We start from the raw sequence: 21,939 nt of genomic DNA, 5'->3' as shown, positions 1-21,939 counted from the left end.
AATGTTCTGTAGATATCTGCCAGATCCATTTGATTCATAATTTCTCTTAGTTTCACTGTGTCCCTGTTTAGTTTCTGTTTCCATGATCTGTCCATTGGTGAAAGTGGTGTGTTGAAGTCTCCCACTATTATTGTATGAGGTGCAATGTGTGCTTTGAGATTTACTAAAGTTTCTTTAATGAATGTGGCTGCCTTTGTATTTGGAGCATAGATATTCAGGATTGATAGTTCCTCTTGGAGGATTTTACCTTTGATGAGTATGAAGTGCCCCTCCCTGTCTTTTTTAATGACTTTGGGTTGGAAGTCAATCTTATCAGATATTAGAATGGCTACTCCAGCTTGTTTCTTTATACCATTTGCTTGGAAAATTGTTTTCCAGCCTTTCATTCTGAGGTAGTGTCTATCTTTTTCTCTGAGATGAGTTTCCAGTAAGCAGCAAAATGTTGGGTCTTGTTTGTGTAGCCAGTTTGTTAGTCTATGTCTTTTTATCGGGGAGTTGAGTCCATTGATATTAAGAGATATTAAGGAAAAGTAATTGTTGTTTCCTGTTATTTTTGTTGTTAAAGTTGGCATTCTGTTCTTGTGGCTGTCTTCTTTTAGGTTTGTTGAGGGATTACCTTCTTGTTGTTTCTAGGGCGTGGTTCCCGTCCTTGTATTGGTTTTTTTCTGTTATTATCCTTTGAAGGGCTGGATTCCTGGAGAGATAATGTGTGAATTTGGTTTTGTTGTGGAATACTTTGGTTTCTCCATCTATGTTAATTGAGAGTTTGGCTGGGTATAGTAGCCTGGGCTGGAATTTGTGTTCTTTTACTGTTTGTATAACATCCATCCAGGATCTTCTGGCTTTCATAGTCTCTGGTGAGAAATCTGGTGTAATTCTGATAGGCTTGCCTTTATATGTTACTTGGCCTTTTTCTCTTACTGCTTTTAGTATTCTATCTTTATTTAGAGCATTTGTTGTTCTGATTATTATGTGTTGGGAGGTATTTATTTTCTGGTCCAGTCTATTTGGAGTTCTGTAGGCTTCTTGTATGTTCATGGGCATCTCTTTCTTTAGATTTGGGAAGTTTTCTTCTATAATTTTGTTGAAGATGTTTGCTGGTCCTTTGAGTTGAAAATCTTCATTCTCATCCACTCCTATTATCAGTAGGTTTGGTCTTCTCATTGTGTCCTGTATTTCTTGGATGTTTTGAGTTAGGATCTTTTTGCATTTTACATTTTCCTTGATTGTTGTGCCGATGTTCTCTATGGAATCTTCTGCACCTGAGATTCTCTCTTCCATCTCTTGTATTCTGTTGCTGATGCTGGTATCTATGGTTCCAGATTTCTTTCCTAGGGTTTCTATCTCCAGCGTTGCCTCATTTTGGGTTTTCTTTATTGTGTCTACTTCCCTTTTTAGGTCTAGTATGGTTTTGTTCATTTCCATCATCTGTTTGGATGTGTTTTCCTGTTTTTCTGTAAGGACTTCTACCTGTTTGATTATGTTATCCTGTTTTTCTTTAAGTATTTGTAACTCTTTAGCAGTCTTCTCCTGCAATTCTTTAAGGGATTTTTGTGCTTCCTCTTTACTGTCTTCTACCTGTTTACCAGTGTTCCTTTGTATTTCTTTAAGTGTGTTATTAAAGTCCTTCTTGAAGTCCTCTACCATCATCAGGAGATATGCTTTTAGATCCGTGTCTAGCTTTTCCTGTGTGTTGGGGTGCCCTGGACTGGGCGAAGTGGGAGTGCTGGGTTCTGATGATGGTGAGTGGTCTTGGTTTCTGTTAGTAAGATTATTACGTTTACCTTTCGCCATCTGGTATTCTCTGGGGTTAGTTGTTGTCGTTGTCACTGTTTAAAGATTGGAGCAGAAGCTGTGTTCCACTCACCAGCAGTCTCTAAATCCTGTGGCGGGGGTCGTGGGTAGCTGGCGGGTGTCAGCCGACCCTGTGCTCTAGCTACCCCGGTGCTGGTCCGGCCGGAAGAGCCCCCTTGTTCTTTCTTGCCAACCACTTCAACCATTCCTCCTAGATGTAGTCCATTCCTTTGTGACCCACAGAACTAACTGCTTCCTACGATGTATCCCACAGCCACAAGTATCAGAGAAGAACCTACTCTCTTTGCTGTAGGATACTCCTACTCTGGCCACAGCTGCATGTTTTAGACCCTTCTCTCAGTCTATCTTGATTGCCTTTGGATCTGTCCCAATCAATGGCTGAATCCAGTGCATCAGTAGTTCCACCTCTGCCATCATTTGTGAAGTCGGACCCCAAGTTCTATTTAAGAGACTTCCAAAGCAGTCCCTCTTCCCTGACTACTAGCCTATTACTTACTCCAAGGATCCCTGGAGTTTGAACCTTAAAATCCAGAGTAGCCCTAAGACTGAAAACCAAGCATCATTCTTCTTCTTCTTCTTCTTCTTCTTCTTCTTCTTCTTCTTCTTCTTCTTCTTCTTCTTCTTCTTCTTCTTCTTCTTCTTCTTCTTCTTCTTCTTCTTCCTCTGATTTTAACCTGTCAGACTGAGGTAACAGCAACCAAAGATTAGAGAACCTAGAAGTTAGCACCTAAACCATAAAGAACTAAACACATGGATATCAAGAAAACAAGAAAACCAAATAAAAAGTGGAATCTAGAACTACACAGAGAGTTCACAAAAGATGAAACCCAAATGTCTGAGAAACACACCAGTTAGTATGACCAAGTTCAATAAAACAAGTTACAGTTCATACTGGAGAGGATGTGGGGAAAGGGGAACACTTATCCATTGCAGGCAGGGGTATGAACTTGTACAGCCACTATGGAAATAAGTGCTGCAGTTCTTCAGAAATCTGGGAGTAGATCTACCTCAAAATCCAAAGAACTCAACATTGCAATCCACAGACACTCAGCCACGTGCATTGCTTCTCTACTCACAATAATTGGGAAATGGAAACAACCTCAATGTCCTTGAAGTGGTGAATCAGTAATGACAATGTATATATACACCACAGAATATTATTTTAGCTGTAAAGAAAAATGAAACCACAAAATTTGCAGATGAATAAATATAATTAGAAAAGATTGTGTTGTGCAAGGTAACCCAGATGCAGAAAGAAAAGTGTCTCATGTTCTCTCTCATTAGAGGCTCCTAGCTCCAAATCCTTAGATGTGCTTTTAAATCCTGGAGTAACAAAGAAATGAGGAAAGTAAATAGGGATGATTGACAGGCTAAGGGGGTTGGGGAGCAATAGCGAAGCAATAATAGGATTCGAGAGATCTGATGAGGGAAATGGGAATAAAGGATGTAATTAGAGAACAGGAAGGAGTTAAACACAGAAGAAGGAGGTAAAACACCAATAATCATGTATATAAAAGCCATGAGGGATTATACTATTAACTATTTACCTTTAAAAGTCCGCAATGCACATAATCCTGTGTATAAATTCATATATACAGTTTTAATGAACTTTTCATATCTGGGCTGATGGTGGTCTCTCCAAGAGCCAAAGGCCACCTAACAAAATCCCCAATATTGAACATAAAAAGTTCTCTTTTCAGTTATTGGCCAGGGTTGTGCAAGAGACTCCCAAAACATACAGCCTATTGCTGTTTCCTTTAGTTGCCTCCTGGAGGTGGAAATAAAGTCCCTATTGCCAAAGGCACCATGCACTTTAGAAATAGGGCTAAGGAAGCCCTGGAATGGACCGGAATGTTCCCTTCCAGAGGATCATCTTTCAGGAAATCATAACTATGGGCAAGTGACAAAAGCTGGGAGCAGGAGGGGTGGCCTTCACCACAGAAGAGCACACCAGTTTGGTTGTCCAGTGCCAAATGGCCAGCCCTGGAAAAAATAAATGCAAGTAACATTTTACGGGCTTGACAAGTTTTATTTAGGAATATATATATATGTATATATATTTGTGTATGTATATGTAAATGTAAGTACATATACATGCAGTAGCAATGAAAGAAGAAGCCATGAAATTGAGAGAGAGTAGGAAAGGTATATTGGAGAGTTTGAAGAAAGGAAAAGCTAGGAAGGAATATTATAATCATAATCTTAAAAATTAAGAAACAACAGTAAAACAATTATAGAAAATATGTATGTCTTGAGTCTGGAGAGATCACCCCGTGGCTTAGAGTTCTGGCTGCTCTAACAGAAGACCCACATTCAATTCTTGGTGCTAATATGGCAGCTTGGGTATGTTCCTTTAGGTAACACCAGTCCTTGAGAATCCTGGCGGCCTACACGGGCACTGCATAAACATGGTGCACAGACACACATGCAAGGAAAATACACAGAACATAAATAAACTGAAAAATGGAAATTATTTAAAAGGAATGGCCCTACTTTGTCAGAGATAGTTATTTTTAAAGAGCCTCTTGAATAATTTAATGTTATAATACCATTCTTTAAATTTTTTAAGTTTTTTTCAGCCTTCACCAAGGTTAAGTTTCACTGTCACATTCATACACATGTATCACTGTCCTTATTCTCCCCCTTATTGTCTCCTGCTGTGTCCCAAGCTCCTGTCTAGCTGGTCCCCTTTTCCCTACAAGCACTTCCCTTCTTCTGTTTTAATGGTGTGTGTGTGTGTGTATTCCCATTACCCCATTTAGACCTCCTCTTCCCCCCTCTTATCCTCTCTCATATATATATATATATATATATATATATATATATATTCCCTCATTCTCTCTTAACACACACACACACACTGTATATATATATATATTCCATTTAGCCATGAAATTAAGGGATACCAGGAGGGGGTATATTGAAGGGTTTTTGAAGACCCTCCAGTATGCCATTTATACATCCTCTTCCCTCTCATAGTCTCCTTTCTACTTTCATGCTCTTTACACACACACACACACACACACACACACACACACACACACACACACACACACAAATGTGTGTGCATGTGTTTAAATCTGAATATTCAGAATATTAGATTCTGAATATAAAATATATGTTATTTTTCTCTCCGAGTCTGACTTTTTCACTATAAACAGTAAGTAAATGCATCTCTGATTTGGCTTGGACTCAAAAGCTTCAGTAGGATACCTTTTATTCTAGGAATAGAAGCCAAATGCAGTAAAATTTAGATAGGACACGGCTGTATAATAATTTTCTATTGATGCAAGTAAAAGAAAGCTCTTTTCCTTTCCTGATCATCACCAATATTCTTAAAATGTATAACAGATAATTCCACCTGTAGGGATTCATTAATCACCTCCTTCTCAACAAAGCCAAGGTGACTTCTTAATTTCTCCCACAGTTCTGGCAGTTATCTGTGTGCCCTCATTGCTTTCTCACATGAGCAAGTCCTTCTATTAATTTGTTTTAGGGAATGCTGTTTGGTTGGCACAGACTTCTTTTCCAATATTCTTTGAACAGTTTCAACACAGAACTTCAATAACAAGCTGCAATAATAAGTGCAATAACCATGGGTCAACATTAATTCAGTAGTTTGTGTGTGGAGCTGTCAATGCCTCTTGCCAATTTTCTGCATGCTATTAGATTTATTCATCCTGAAAATGTGTCTGCCAGCTACATAGTGTACTTTAGCTAAGAGACTAAAAGCTTTTCATTTAAAATTCCATTTGAGATTCTTTGTTTTTATTAGTTTGTGACTCATCGCCTATACCAGGTGTCCTTGGTAACAACAGCCATGTTCTGGCTTCATTCCCCCTGAAAATGAGAATTTGCATGCTGATGAATACTGATTTCACCCGCGAGGAGCACTTTAACTTTTTCTGCTTGTAATTATCATCCCTTTTTGTCTCCTCTCTCTTTTATTTGTCTTCCCCAGTACCTATTGGTCTGTTTCTTTTCTGCAACTTCTCATGTCTTCTTCTGTGCATCTCTGCTTTCCAATCAATGACAGATTCTCTGAAGTTTCCATATAATATTTGCAGCACAGTATTACAGAAGTGCCACTTTGCAAAAGAGTAGGCAAGGGGCTCTTCAATCAGTTTCCTTTTGCATGTCACCAAGCTCCTAGGAATGAGAAATTGACAGCTTCCAGGAAGAAATTCTGGATGTATGAAACTATTTGAATGTCCTAAATGTCAATCTTTACCTTCAGTGCAAGAATGGATCCAATCACAGATGGAAGGTATTTTATGGATTTTAATCAGCTTTTCAAAGATAGTCTCAATTAATGACCACAGAACAGATGAATTTTAAAGTGTGTACATGGTTTATCCCTAAGGGATGAAGAACCCAGTGATGCTGGGTGGAGAGATAATTTTTTTCTTGGATATTTTCTTTATTTACATTTCAATGTTTCCCCCTTTCCAGGTCTCCCTTTCAGAAACCTCCATCCCATCTCCCCTATCCCTGCCTCTATGAGGGTGCTCCCCACCCATCCACTCCCATCCTCCTGCCCTGTCATTTCCCTTACACTGGGGAATTGAATACCCTCAGGCCCAAGGGCCTCTCCTTCCACAGATGTCCACCAAGGCCATCTGCCACATATATGGCCAGCGCCACAGGTCGCTCCATGTGTATTCTTTGGTTGGTAGTCCAGTGCCTGGGAGCTCTGGTGTGGGGGGGTCTGGCTTATTGACACTGTTGCTCCTTCCATGGGGCTGCAAACCCTCTCAACTCTTTCAGTCCCTTCTCCACCTCCTCCATAAGGGACTTCTGAGCTCAGTCCAATGGTTGGCTGCGAGCTTCCTCTTCTGTATGTGTCAGGCTTTAGCAGAGCCCCTTAGGAGACAGCTATATTCGGTTCCTGCCAGAAAGCACTTGTTGGCATCCATAATAGTGTCTGTGTTTGGTGACTGTATATTGGATGGATCGCCAGTCTCTGGATAACTGTTCCTTCAGTCTCTGCTCCACACTTTGTCTCCATATTTCCTCCTGTGAGTGTTTTGTTCACCCTTCTAAAAATCACTGACACATCCATATTTTGGTCTTCCTTCTTAGGCTGCATATGATCTGTGAATTGAATCTTGGGTATTCTAAGTTTTTGGGCTAATATCCACTTATCAGTGAGTATATACCGTGTTTGTTCTTTTATGCCCGAGTCAACTCACTCGGGTTGATATTCTCAAGTTCCATCCATTTGCCTGCAAATTTCATGAAGTCATTGTTTTTAATTGTTGAGTAGTACTCCATTGTGTAAATGTATCACATTTTCTGTATCCATTCCTATTGAGGTACATCTGGGTTGCCTCCAGCTTCTGGCTATTATAAATATGGTTGCTATGAACAATTTTTTTAAAAGGTGTTATGAGAGAATAACAGCTCATCGAGTTGTGAATTCTTGTCCAGAAAAGGAAATTCAAAATTCTTGCCATTAGCTACTGGTTTCTCATGGAAACCTGTTTAGAGACATTTTCTTCGTACTGCTATAGGCAAGCTTATTGCTCTTGTTTTTTGTTCATTTTGTTTTTTAGGATAGGAACTGGTTTGTTTATTATCATATTGAGAATTGACAGAGATTTCACAAATAGTCTAGCAAGAAATAGCAGCAATGTTTTCCAAAGTCAGGACTAGGGATGCAGATAGAAGAAAGGGGAAAACACAGGGACCACCAAAAAGCATCAAAAAAGATTCTGAAACCTCTAATTCTCCTGCGCATTCAGCCATTTACCTGGATAAGGAAAATATGACTAGCACCAATGGTTATGGTGTTCCTAAAGTCAGATGAAGGTTGGATATGAGGGCTTTTGAATTCAAATCATGTCTTCCAAAATAAATTTAAACCTAAAACTGTTATATAGAAGTAACCTATCATCTATCCATAGACAGGAGACCCCATTTCCTACTAAAAATCATGTTTAAATTCACTTTGCAGTATTGTCACAAACATAAGAAGAAATTGAAGTTTATTGAAACGTTTTTAATCACTAGCCAGTTGTAGAGAGAATTTCAGATTACACGAATGGGCTGGAAAAAGCAATCTTCTGGGCCAGACACACCGTTATAATCATGCACTTGCAACAGCTGAGGATAGCTTCGGTGGATCTTCTGAAGAATGTACCTATTTGCAGCCAGAAATGAATGGAGGGAGAAGCTTAAGGGACTTTCTGCCTCACTGCTGAACTATTTGCTACTGATATATTCAGGGAGAGAAGGAATAATTGCTTCCAGTAGTGTACTCTGAATAGCTCAAATCCAATGGCCATGCAGACATCCCTGATAAAACTTCATGGATCACGAAACCAAACCAAAAGCTATGAACCTTGGAAATGGACAGGCAGAGATGAGGGAGATTGAAAGGAATGGGAGGCTAATAAGAGAGGGTAGATGGGGGACAAAGTAATTAGAACACATTATATTATATACATTTATGATCTTGTCAGATAACAAAATTAATCAGTAAAAAATATAAAAACAAACATATAGCTGTAGTTTACCTTTATAAATACTTGTTCTTAAGTTATGATAGCATATGCTAATTTAATGTATAAGCTTGTAATTTCTGTCTTGTTTTTCTCACCCTGGGTTGGGGGATGGCCTTGAACTTCTTGTCCTCCCATCTATATCCACCTTCCAAGATCATAGGTGTGTGCCACTGAACCTGACATTTTTTTGCTCATAGCTAATTGATTTTGATTCCTGGACAATGCTTTCAAACTAAGCCATTGCCAAGTCAAAACTTAGCTTCTTCTTGGAGCAATTAAGGTCCTTTCTCACAAGTCTGTCTCATTCATAAAAGTCCCAACCAAGGTCAGTCTTATAAATTATAACACAAAAGATGCATGCTGATGTTTGTGTGTGAGAAAGCTGGACTAAAGAAGCATCTTGAAATATAAGTACAAAGACATCTGGAATAGAAGCACTTTTCTTTCTCAGTAAACCACCAATGTAGTAGCAGGCATAGGCATTGCTTCAAGAATATTCCAGCTGAAAAAAAAGCATATTCCAGCTGAGTTCAAAGCTAGGGTCATCTTTTTCAACCAAAATTTATTGCCTATTTGGTATGCATGAATGCCTCTGAAAGCTTTTAATAGCAAATGCAAGAGAAAGGGTTGTTGCCATGGTGAATTTTCAATAATCTCTTGCTCATTCATTTCTTTTTTTTTAAACAGGGATCTTTCTTACTTAATACTGTCAATTGACTGAAAAACTTAGAAAAGTACTGATTTTCATTTATAGCCAGTCATAAATATAAAATATAGTCATTATAAAAGCAATCACATGAAAATATTTAAATATCATAAAAATATCGATCTTCCACATGGAAGAGAAACCTAAGGAGATATAGTAAACAAATGTAATGTGGGATCTTGGAATACACAAATGAAGAAAGACACAAATGCCAAAACTAAAAAACAAAATGGCCTACACTCCAATAGTCAGACCCTAACCATTTACAATGGTTCCCAACCTTCCTAACACTGCATCCCTTTAATGCAGTACCATTGCTACTTCATAACTAACTTTGCTATTGTTATGAGTCATAATGTAAATATCTGATATTCAGGATATCTGATATGTGACCCCCAAATGGCTCAGGAACCACAGGTTGAGAACCACTGGTAGAACATAACACAGTGACTTACAATGTTGACTTCTACGATAACTAATTGGTGTCTTCTACAAATAATTGAAGCTTAACTCTTTTTTTTCTCTTTTTCTTTTTTTAATTTTATTTTTATTAGATATTTTCTTTATTTACATTTGAAGCTTAACTCTTAAACATCCTTGGTACTTGACACAGGTTGCATAGTCTTGGAAAGTACAAATGGTGCTATCAAATTTTCTGATCAGCAAGATGGTATGTTGCATTCTTCTTAGCTATTTAAACACAACTCTCTAAATATGCTGTGTGACAAGACTAGGTAACTTAGCTCCATTCTCTTTCAAGGTCTCTCACTGACTTGCTAGCTCACTCATTCACTCTTGCTCTCATGTTAACTCATTCTCTCTGCCTCAAAATTTGCCCACATTCTTTCTAACCACAGTGTATATTCTTCATCAAAATGCTCATATCATGAGCATGAGAGATGCTACCACTCATCTGCTGTGTAGAGAAATACCCTTCTTCTCTACTCCCCCTCCCAAACTGCAGCAGGTGGGAGACCTGGGGACTTGGCCCTGGGGTCATGAAAAAAGGAGAGCTGGTTCTGCCCCTCACCTGTTGCAGCACTCAGGAGAATGTTTGTCTGGGCAACACAGTAGAGGTGATCCTGATGGTGAGGGCACAAGTGAGCTGGACCAAGAGGGTAAGAATTGGCCTTGCAACTTGTTTGCCATGAGGCAACATGGGTGAGGGAGAGAAGCACTCCTCTACCCTTGACCCTTGCCACCTATGACATGTGAAAAAAGGGCTCTGGGGTCATGAGAACAGGAGAGCTGTCCCTGACATTCAACTGCTGCAGCACTTGGAACAGCACGCCCACCACCTCACTGGGGGAGCATAGTAGAGCTAGTCTGAGGACTACTGTCTAGCTCAGATATCCCCCAGGTCCAGATCCAGGACTTTTAATTGGCCCACCCCAACATCTACTCCATTGATGAACTGCTGGAGTGCATGAATGGGACAGCCCTAGAGATCTAAAACTACAGGATCTCCTTGACAAAAGGCAACAACAGAATATCAGAGGAGTCCAGTGAGGTTCTAGTATTTATAGTGTAGCAGAAGCCAGAGGCCTTGAATCAGACCAATGACTCATTGCAATGAACATTTGCAAGCAAAGAAGTGTGAACAAAAGGGTATACTGTGGGACACACTGTGACACGCTACAGCTTTCTTGATGGAATTTTTTTTTCTGTTTTGGGGGAGGTTGCAAAGGTGGAGGGTGGATATGAGGTGAGGGGGAAATGACTTAGATTGGGGTACATGATGTGAAATTCACAATGAACCGAAAAATTGTTTTAAGTTAAATTTAAAAGTTCATATCAATTCTATTGTGATAAATATTTTTATTCCTGCACCTTGGGCTCATTGTTTCTGATACCCCCAAAATGGACATTATAGAAAAACGAAGAAATCTATATTAAAAAATTAAGGAGGAGACAAAAGCACACCATGCTACTATCTGCTTATGATCACACTCTATATGTATGTATTACTTTTAAGAATGGTAATGCTTTTTCTAGTCTTGCATCCATTTTCTGGGCATCTCCATAACACACATCAAACCTCACCCACCAAGGCACTCCATACCACATAGAGTACCAGTACCATAGGACTTCCCCCATAGTTGTTCTATTTTCAGGTAGCTCAGTACTGAGTACATGTCCTATCTACCACTACAGCTACCATGAAGATTCTAATAATATTCTTCACAGAACAAGAAAAATACATTCCAGAAATTCATATGGAAATGCAAAAGAGATTAATAGCCAAAAATACTTAACCAGAATGAATAACCACGAAGGGATTATAATCCCTAACTTCAAAGTGTACTACAGATCTAGAGTGATAATGACAGCATCCTGCTGGCTTAGCAGACATGTATACTAAATGGAGCTGAAAATATGGCCCTGAAATAAATACATGTAGCTTTTTTTTTTTTTGGAGTACAACATGAATTTATTTTCTTTTTTTTTAATTTTTAATATTTTTATTACATATTTTCCTCAGTTACATTTCCAATGCTATCCCAAAAGTCCCCCATAGCGCCCCCCACTTCCCTACCCACCCATTCCCATTCTTTTGGCCCTGGCATTCCCCTATATTGGGGCATATAAAGTTTGCAAGTCCAATGGGACTCTCTTTCCAGTGATGGCCGACTAGGCCATCTTTCCATACATATGCCGCTAGAGACAAGAGCTCCGGGGTTCTGGTTAGTACATCATGTTGTTCCAACAATAGGGTTGCAGATCCTTTTAGCTCCTTGGGCACTTTCTCTAGCTTCTCCATTGGGAGCCCTGTGATACATCCAATAGCTGACTGTGAACATCCACTCCTGGGTCTGCTAGGCCCCGGCATCGTCTCACAAGAGACAGCTATATTTGGGTCCTTTCAGCAAAATCTTGCTAGTGTATGCAATGGTGTCAGCATTTAGAAGCTGATTATGGGATGGATCCCTGGATAAGGCAGTCTCTAAATGGTCCATCCTTTCATCACAGCTACGAACTTTGTCTCTGTAACTCCTTCCCTGGGTGTTTTGTTCCCAATTCTAAGAAGGGGCACAGTGTCCACACTTTGGTCTTCATTCTTCTTGAGTTTCATGCGTTTAGCAAATTGTATCTTATATCTTGGGTATCCTAAGTTTTGGGCTAATATCCACTTATCAGTGAATACATATTGTGTGAGTTCTTTTGTGATTGTGTTACTTCACTTAAGATGATGCCCTCCAGGTCCATACATTTGGCTAGGAATTTCATAAATTCATTCTTTTTAATAGCTGAGTAGTACTCCATTGTGTAAATGTACCATAATTTCTGTATCCATTCCTCTGTTGAGGGACATCTGGGTTCCTTCCAGCTTCTGGCTATTATAAATAGGGCTGCTATGAACATAGTGGAGCATGTGTCCTTTTTACCGGTTGGGACATCTTCTGGATATATGCCCAGGAGAGGTATTGCTGGATCCTCCGGTAGTACTATGTCCAATGTTCTGAGTAACCGCCAGACTGATTTCCAGAGTGGTTGTACGAGCTTGCAATCCCACCAACAATGGAGGAGTGTTCCTCTTTCTCCACATCCTCTCCAGCATCTGCTGTCACCTGAATTTTTGATCTTAGCCATTCTGACTGGTGTGAGGTGGAATCTCAGGGTTGTTTTGATTTGCATTTCCCTGATGATTAAGGATGTTGAACATTTTTTCAGGTGCTTCTCTGCCATTCGGTATTCCTCAGGTGAGAATTCTTTGTTCACTTCTGAGCCCCATTTTTTAATGGGGTTATTTGACTTTCTGGAGTCCACCTTCTTGAGTTCTTTATATATATTGGATATTAGTCCCTTATCTGATTTAGGATAGGTGAAGATCCATTCCCAATCTGTTGGTGGTTTTTTTGTCTTATTGATGGTGTCTTTAGCCTTGCAGAAGCTTTGCAGTTTCATGAGGTCCCACTTGTCAATTCTCGATCTTACAGCACAAGCCATTACTGATCTATTCAAGAATTTTTCCCCTGTGCCCATATCTTCAAGGCTTTTCCCCACTTTCTCCTCTATAAGTTTCAGTGTCTCTCTGGTTTTATGTGAAGTTCCTTGATCCACTTAGACTAGACCTTAGTACAAGGAGATAGGAATGGATTGATTCGCATTCTTCTACATGTTAACAACTAGTTGTGCCAGCACCATTTGTTGAAAATGCTGTCTTTCTTCCACTGGATGTTTTTAGCTCCCTTGTCGAAGATCAAGTGACCGTAGGTGTGTGGGTTCATTTCTGGGTCTTCAATTCTATTCCATTGGTCTATTTGTCTGTCACTATACCAGTACCATGCAGTTTTTATCACAATTGCTCTGTAGTAAAGCTTTAGGTCCGGCATGGTGATTCCACCAGAGGTTCTTTTATCCTTGAGAAGAGTTTTTGCTATCCTAGGTTTTTTGTTATTCCAGATGAATTTGCAGATTGCACTTTCTAATTCGTTGAAGAATTGATTTGGAATTTTGATGGGGATTGCATTGAATCTGTAGATTGCTTTTGGCAAGATAGCCATTTTTACAATGTTGATCCTGCCAATCCATGAGCATGGGAGATCTTTCCATTTCTGAGATCTGCTATAATTTCTTTCTTCAGAGACTTGAAGTTTTTATTATACAGATCTTTCACTTCCTTAGTTAGAGTCACGCCAAGATATTTTATATTATTTGTGACTATTGAGAAGGGTGTTGTTTCCCTAATTTCTTTCTCAGCTTGTTTATTCTTTGTGTAGAGAAAGGCCATTGATTTGTTTGAGTTAATTTTATATCCAGCTACTTCACCGAAGCTGTTTATCAGGCTTAGGAGTTCTCTGGTGGAATTTTTAGGGTCACTTATATATACTATCATATCATCTGCAAAAAGTGATATTTTGACTTCATCTTTTCCAATTTGTATCCCTTTGATCTCCTTTTGTTGTCGAATTGCTCTGGCTAGGACTTCAAGTACAATGTTGAATATGTATGGAGAAAGTGGACAGCCTTGTCTAGTCCCTGATTTTAGAGGGATTGCTTCAAGCTTCTCACCATTTACTTTGATGTTGGCTACTGGTTTGCTGTAGATTGCTTTTATCATGTTTAGGTATGGGCCTTGAATTCCTGATCTTTCCAAGACTTTTATCATGAATGGGTGTTGGATCTTGTCAAACGCTTTTTCCGCATCTAACGAGATGATCATGTGGTTTTTGTCTTTGAGTTTGTTTATATACTGGATTACGTTGATGAATTTCTGTATATTGAACCATCCCTGCATCCCTGGGATGAAACCTACTTGGTCAGGATGGATGATTGTTTTGATGTGTTCTTGGATTCGGTTAGCAAGAACTTTATTGAGGATTTTTGCATCAATATTCATAAGGGATATTGGTCTGAAGTTTTCTATCTTTGTTGGGTCTTTTTGTGGTTTAGGTATCAGAGTAATTGTGGCTTCATAGAATGAGTTGGGTAGAGTACCTTCTGTTTCTATTTTGTGGAATAGTTTGTGAAGAACTGGGATTAGATCTTCTTTGAAGGTCTGATAGAACTCTGCACTAAACCCATCTGGTCCTGGGCTTTTTTTAGTTGGGAGACTATTAATGACTGCTTCTATTTCTTTGGGGGATATAGGGCTGTTTAGGTCATTAACCTGATCTTGATTCAACTTTGGTACCTGGTATCTGTCTAGGAACTTCTCCATTTCATCCAGGTTCTCCAGTTTTGTTGAGTATAGCCTTTGGTAGAAGGATCTGATGGTGTTTTGGATGTCTTCAGGATCTGTTGTTATGTCTCCTTTTTCATTTCTGATTTTGTTAATTAGGATGCTTTCCCTGTGCCCTCTAGTGAGTCTGGCTAAGGGTTTATCTATCTTGTTGATTTTCTCAAAGAACCAGCTCCTTGATTGGTTGATTCTTTGAATAGTTCTTCTTTTTTCCACTTGGTTGATTTCGCCCCTGAGTTTGATTATTTCCTGCAGTCTACTCCTCTTGGGTGAATTTGCTTCCTTTTGTTCTAGTGCTTTTAGGTATGTTGTCAAGCTGCTAATGTGTGCTCTCTCTAGTTTCCTTTTGGAGGCACTCAGAGCTATAAGTTTTCCTCTTAGAAATGCTTTCATTGCGTCCCATAAGTTTGGGTATGTTGTGGCTTCATTTTCATTGAACTCTAAAAAGTCCTTAATTTCTTTCTTTATTCCTTCCTTGACCAAGTTATCATTGAGAAGAGTGTTGTTCAGTTTCCACGTGAAGGTTGGCTTTCTATTATTTATTTTGTTATTGAAGATCAGCCTTAGTCCATGGTGATCTGATAGGATGCATGGGACAATTTCAATATTTTTGTATCTGTTGAGGCCTGTTTTGTGACCAATTATGTGTTCAATTTTGGAGAAGGTACCATGAGGTGCTGAAAAGAAGGTATATCCTTTTGTTTTAGGATAGAATGTTCTGTAGATATCTGCCAGATCCATTTGATTCATAATTTCTCTTAGTTTCTCTGTGTCCCTGTTTAGTTTCTGTTTCCATGATCTGTCCATTGGTGAAGGTGGTGTGTTGAATTCTCCCACTATTATTGTATGAGGAGCAATGTGTGCTTTGAGATTTACTAAAGTTTCTTTAATGAATGTGGCTGCCTTTGTATTTGGAGCATAGATATTCAGGATTGATAGTTCCTCTTGGAGGATTTTACCTTTGATGAGTATGAAGTGTCCCTCCCTGTCTTTTTTAATGACTTTGGGTTGGAAGTCAATCTTATCAGATATTAGAATGGCTACTCCAGCTTGTTTCTTCATACCATTTGCTTGGAAAATTGTTTTCCAGCCTTTCATTCTGAGGTAGTGTCTATCTTTTTCTCTGAGATGAGTTTCCTGTAAGCAGCAAAATGTTGGGTCTTGTTTGTGTAGCCAGTTTGTTAGTCTATGTCTTTTTATCGGGGAGTTGAGTCCTTTGATATTAAGAGATATTATGGAAAAGTAATTGTTGTTTCCTGTTATTTTTGTTGTTAAAGTTGGCATTCTGTTCTTGTGGCTGTCTTCTTTTAGGTTTGTTGAGGAATTACCTTCTTGTTGTTTCTAGGGCGTGGTTCCTGTCCTTGTATTGGTTTTTTTCTGTTATTATCCTTTGAAGGGCTGGATTCGTGGAGAGATAATGTGTGAATTTGGTTTTGTTGTGGAATACTTTGGTTTCTCCATCTATGTTAATTGAGAGTTTGGCTGGGTATAGTAGCCTGGGCTGGAATTTGTGTTCTTTTACTGTTTGTATAACATCCATCCAGGATCTTCTGGCTTTCATAGTCTCTGGTGAGAAATCTGGTGTAATTCTGATAGGCTTGCCTTTATATGTTACTTGGCCTTTTTCTCTTACTGCTTTTAGTATTCTATCTTTATTTAGAGCATTTGTTGTTCTGATTATTATGTGTCGGGAAGTATTTCTTTTCTGGTCCAGTCTATTTGGAGTTCTGTAGGCTTTTTGTATGTTCATGAGCATCTCTTTCTTTAGATTTGGGAAGTTTTCTTCTATAATTTTGTTGAAGATGTTTGCTGGTCCTTTGAGTTGAAAATCTTCATTCTCATCCACTCCTATTATCCGTAGGTTTGGTCTTCTCATTGTGTCCTGTATTTCTTGGATGTTTTGAGTTAGGATCTTTTTGCATTTTACATTTTCCTTGATTGTTGTGCTGATGTTCTCTATGGAATCTTCTGCAACTGAGATTCTCTCTTCCATCTCTTGTATTCTGTTGCTGATGCTCGTATCTATGGTTCCAGATTTCTTTCCTAGGGTTTCTATCTCCAGTGTTGCCTCATTTTGGGTTTTCTTTATTGTGTCTACTTCCCTTTTTAGGTCTAGCCTGGTTTTGTTCATTTCCATTATCTGTTTGGATGTGTTTTCCTGTTTTTCTGTAAGGACTTCTACCTGTTTGATTATGTTATCCTGTTTTTCTTTAAGTATTTGTAACTCTTTAGCAGTCTTCTCCTGCAATTCTTTAAGGGATTTTTGTGCTTCCTCTTTACTGTCTTCTACCTGTTTACCAGTGTTCCTTTGTATTTCTTTAAGTGTGTTATTAAAGTCCTTCTTGAAGTCCTCTACCATCATCAGGAGATATGCTTTTAGATCCGTGTCTAACTTTTCTGGTGTGTTTGGGTGCCCTGGACTGGGCGAAGTGGGAGTGCTGGGTTCTGATGATGGTGAGTGGTCTTGGTTTCTGTTAGTAAGATTATTACATTTACCTTTCGCCATCTTGTAATCTCTGGGGTTAGTTGTTGTCGTTGTCACTGTTTAAAGATTGGAGCAGAAGCTGTGTTCCACTCACCAGCAGTCTCAAAATCTTGTGGCGGGGGTCGTGGGTAGCTGGCGAGTGTCAGCCGACCCTGCGCTCTAGCTACCCTGGCGCTTTTCTCAAATACATGTAGCTTTAACAACCTAAGTTTTGACAAAAACATACATTGGGGACAAAAAGATTATTGTTTCTACAAATGGTGCTCAAAAACTGAATATTCACATGCAGAATAGTTAAATTAGACTCATAGTTCTTACCATTTATAAACATCAATTCGAAGACCTACGATTTCAATGTAAGATATGAAATTCTGAAAATATTAGAGGAAACAATAGGGAAAACCCTCAAGATATAAGTATATTCAAGAACTTTCCAGCCAGAAATGTACTAGCAGGGGAAATAGCAAATGATAGTTCACAAAATCCAAAAGTTTCTACATAGCAAGGGAAACTCGGCCGAGTGAAAAGCCAGCATATAGAGGAGAAGAGCATCTTTGCCAGCTACCCCTCAGTGAGAAGGTGAGTATCCAGAACACATGAAGAAGTCTAAAATAACACCCCTAAAATTAGCTATTGGTAAATAGGCTAATGAACTGAATGGACAAACCTAAAGAAAAGGAGAAAAGTAAATAAGTGAAGAAACACATATTGGCCGATAAACATTTAAAAGAAGCATTCAACAACCTTAGCCACCAAGAATATAGGAATGAAAACTACTGAGTCAGACTGGCTAATATCACAAAAACAGAAACAAATGCTGGCAAAGATATATGGAAAGAGAGGCCTCAGTCACTACTTGTGAGACTGTAAATTAGTTCACTCACTATGAAAATCAGTATGGAGTTTTCTCAAAAATCTAAAAAAACAACTAAGCTATATCACTCTTGAACTTCTCTACCCTAGAGAGATTTGCACATTTATGCTTATTGCTCTAGTCTTCACAATAACTAGGAATACAAACAGCCTAAGTGTCCATAAGCAAACTAATCAATAAAGATAACATGAAACATATGCATGTTGGTATTTTATTCTATCATAAAGAAAATAAGTCATGACATTTGGAGAAAAAAGTGGGTAGGACTGGAAATTATCTTACGCAGATAATCTCAGAATCAGAAAAAACAGACAAATGGCCTTGCAAGACTGCTCAATTGGTAAAATAATTTTCTGTTTAAGCCTGACAACCTGAGCTTGATCCCCAGAACCCACATAGTAGAACCAAGTCTTGTGCTTGTCTTCTGATCCTCAGATGTATACAGCGGCACACACATGAAAATAAAAAGTAAACAAATGTAACAAAAACATCAAAAGAAGAAATAAATACAATGTCATGCATTTCCTTTAATATGCTCACCCTAGATGTGTGTGTGTGTCTGTGTGTGTGTGTGTGTGTAGGTCATAAGACAAGAAAGGGAGTATTGGGAGGAGAAACCAGTGGTCTTAAGGATGAGCTGGGGAGAGGAAAAATCGGAGAGTACCGGAATATATAAAAGTAGAATTAGAGTCAGTGGTGAGAGGAAAGGGACAAGAAAGATGAAGATGTTTTGTGGGAAAGGAGTTGGAAAGGGGATCTGCAAAAGTAATAGAAGGAAATTCCGCAATAAATTGTATATGTACTCATTTTTCAAAGGACTTAAAATACCATATGAAAGGGAAGAATGTGAAAGTACCAGGGCTTTGTTGATGATGTTTTCTCCTTAAATCATGGCTATTTTTAGGAGGTTTTCATTTTTCTATCATTCTTTTTCAGCTCTGCTGCTACATCATTTTTGGTCAGAATAATGGGATCTCCATTATATTTCTGGCCCTGGGTGGAAGCATGACATATTAATTTCCCCAAAGATTATAGGATTCCCAATGCATACTTTTGTTCTTTTGGTAATAGTTAATTCAGACGGGTCTATCAGTTCCTAGACAGGTAAACATTCCTCAGAAACCTGTTTGTTCCAGAAACACTAATGAACACGACATGCCTGAAAAAACGTAAAGAAGGTAAGAGAAACAATATTAATGAGATGCACACTTATAAAATTCACAAACCCCTTTCACAGTGCAGTTGCTTAGAGATTCTCACCATTCAGCCTTCGTAGATGTTTCCTTTTGAAAATTAACATTTTAGGAAAGTACAAAGTAATGAATTTCATCACAGCATCTTTGCCTGCAATCATTCCCTTCTCCCTCAGGACACCTCATTCCCTGCAAAGGGTTCCTTTTCTTACCCCAGTTTGTATAAATGCTCCTATTATTAAAATATTTATTTATTTGAGAGATACAGAGACAGAGAGACAGAGAAAAAGACAGAAACAGAGAGACACAGGGAGAGAGACAGAGACAGAGAGACAGAGAAAAAGACAGAGACAGGGAGAGACAGAGACAGAGACAGGCAGACAGACAGACAGAGACAGAGCAGGTGTGAGGTGATTGTGTGGATGTGTGGAAATCAGAGGACTTTGAAGGAGTTGGTTTGTTTCTTCAACATTGCTTTGAGCTAGGTCTCTCTCATTATACATATATGCACACAACAACAACAATAAATTTTTAAATGGAGAAAATGCAATTACCATTGTTTCATTGGCCACTGTTTTCTTTGGGTATTTGTTTTACCTCTCTCCATTAATACTACTTAAGAAAATATTTTATGACTCTCATAAAACTTAGTGACATGGTATTCTGCCAAAGAAAAGGACAGGCAGAAACCTATTGAATTGTGTCATAGTTTACTTCAGTTGTCAACCTGACACAAAACTAGAATCATCTGGAAAGAAAGAACATCAGTTCAGGAATTGTCACCATCTTATTGGCCATGGCTGTGCCTATAGAGCATCTTCTTAGTTCATAATTGATATAGGAAGGTATAGCTCTCTGTAGATAATGCCATTCATAGGCAGGTAGGCCCAGGGTTTATAAGAAAGATAGCTGCACAAGCAAGGAGGAGCCAGTCAGTAATCAGTTCTCTCAGCAGTCTCTGCTTTAGTTCCGAACTCTAATTCATTGCTTAACTTCTTTCTTTGGCTTTCCTCAATGATGGACTTTAACATGTGAGCTAAACCAAACCCTTTTTCCCAATCTTGGCTTTTGACAGTGTTTTGTGACAGCAACAGAAATCAAACTGGTATAAGGAATGGGGTCTTGCTGTGATAGACTTTGCCCCATTGTTTTAGAGAAGATTATGGGAGTATTTGGAACATTAAGCTGGAAAAGCCTTTGAGTTACTAGAGTTTAGAAGGTGGTTCTATGAGAGTTTGGAAGATAATGATATTGAGAAAAATGTAGACAATGTTTGACCTGTGGAGTTTCAGAAGAAAGAAAAGACTGAGGACCATTTGTGTGATATTTTGAATTAAAAGCCTGTGGAAATGGAACAATTGCTTTACTAGTTTTATTGGATGCTGGTTAGCTGGAGCTAAAATTGGTTGTCTGTGATTAATAAAAGATAGCATATTTGAGTTGAAATCTTCTCAGAATTTTTTCCTCAGGCTCAGTACAAAGAAGCTATGCACCAGAGGAACTAAGGTTGCATCTCAAGTTGGCAACCACATTTTTTAATGTGTAGGATTCTTCTATGTTACTGGTTTTGGTTTGGAAACTGCAGGGTTGAAAGGATCATGAATAGAAGTTGAATCATGGTACCATCTAGCTAAGTCAGAGTTCCTGAGGAAGATAGTTAAGGTCATTCATGAAGGGGCAGCCTCTATTACAGTACAGACTCTAGAATAGTGAAGATGCTAAGACCATGGGAGCACCATGAAGGACAAAGGCTGGTGCTGTGAGTGTAGCAGGCCTGACTTTATAATACAAGTTATATATGCTGCTGATGGCCGAGCTGGAGAAGTAGAGTTGCTCAAGCCCTTTCGAATCCAGAAGATCATGAGTTCAAGATGCTCGACAATGGGCTATAGGATTTTTTATTAAAGCATTTTTATTAGATATTTTCTTCATTTACATTTCAAATGCTATCCCCAAAGCCCCCTATACCCTCCCCCCACACTGCTCCCCAACCTACCCACTCCTGCTTCCTGGCCCTGGCATTCCCCTGTACTGGGGCATGTGATCTTCGCAATACCAAAGGCCTCTCCTCGGCTATAGGATTTTATTTACATTTCAGGTGTTCATTTTGCTTTGATTTGATTTTTAACTGTGCCTGGTTTCTTCCTTTTGTTTGTTTTTGTTTTTTGTTTTTTGTTTTTTGTTTTTTGTTTTTTGTTTTTTGTTTTTCGTTTTTCGTTTTTCGTTTTTCGTTTTTCGGTTTTTGGTTTTTGGTTTTTGGTTTTTGGTTTTTCGAGACAGGGTTTCTGTGTCTAGCCATGGCTGTCCTGGAACTCACTTTGTAGACCAGGCTGGCCTTGAACTCAGAAATCCTCCTACCTCTGTCTCCCGAGTGCTGGGATTAAAGGCGTGTGCCACCATGCCCGGCTAGTAACTTGCTTTTGATTTTGCTCACAGTTAAAAGATTTTGTAATTGTATAAAGACATTGGACTTCTATTTATTTTATTTTATTTCCAAGACAGGGTTTTTCTGTTTATTCCTGGCTGTCTTTGAACTGCTTGACCAGGTTAGCTTTGAACTCACAGAGCTCTGTCTGCCTCTGCCTCCTGAACACTGTGCTGTGGTTAAAGGTATGTGCCACCAAGCCCAATGGATCTTAAAGTGTTGTCATTCTTAAAGATTTGAACTTTGAAAGTT

This window comes from Mus caroli, unplaced genomic scaffold (assembly GCF_978045245.1).
Source record: "Mus caroli unplaced genomic scaffold, Mus_caroli_1 scaffold_5, whole genome shotgun sequence".
In the NCBI taxonomy this organism is placed as follows: domain Eukaryota; kingdom Metazoa; phylum Chordata; class Mammalia; order Rodentia; family Muridae; genus Mus; species Mus caroli.
The sequence above is the reverse complement of the archived record's forward strand: the minus strand, read 5'-3'. Positions refer to the sequence as shown.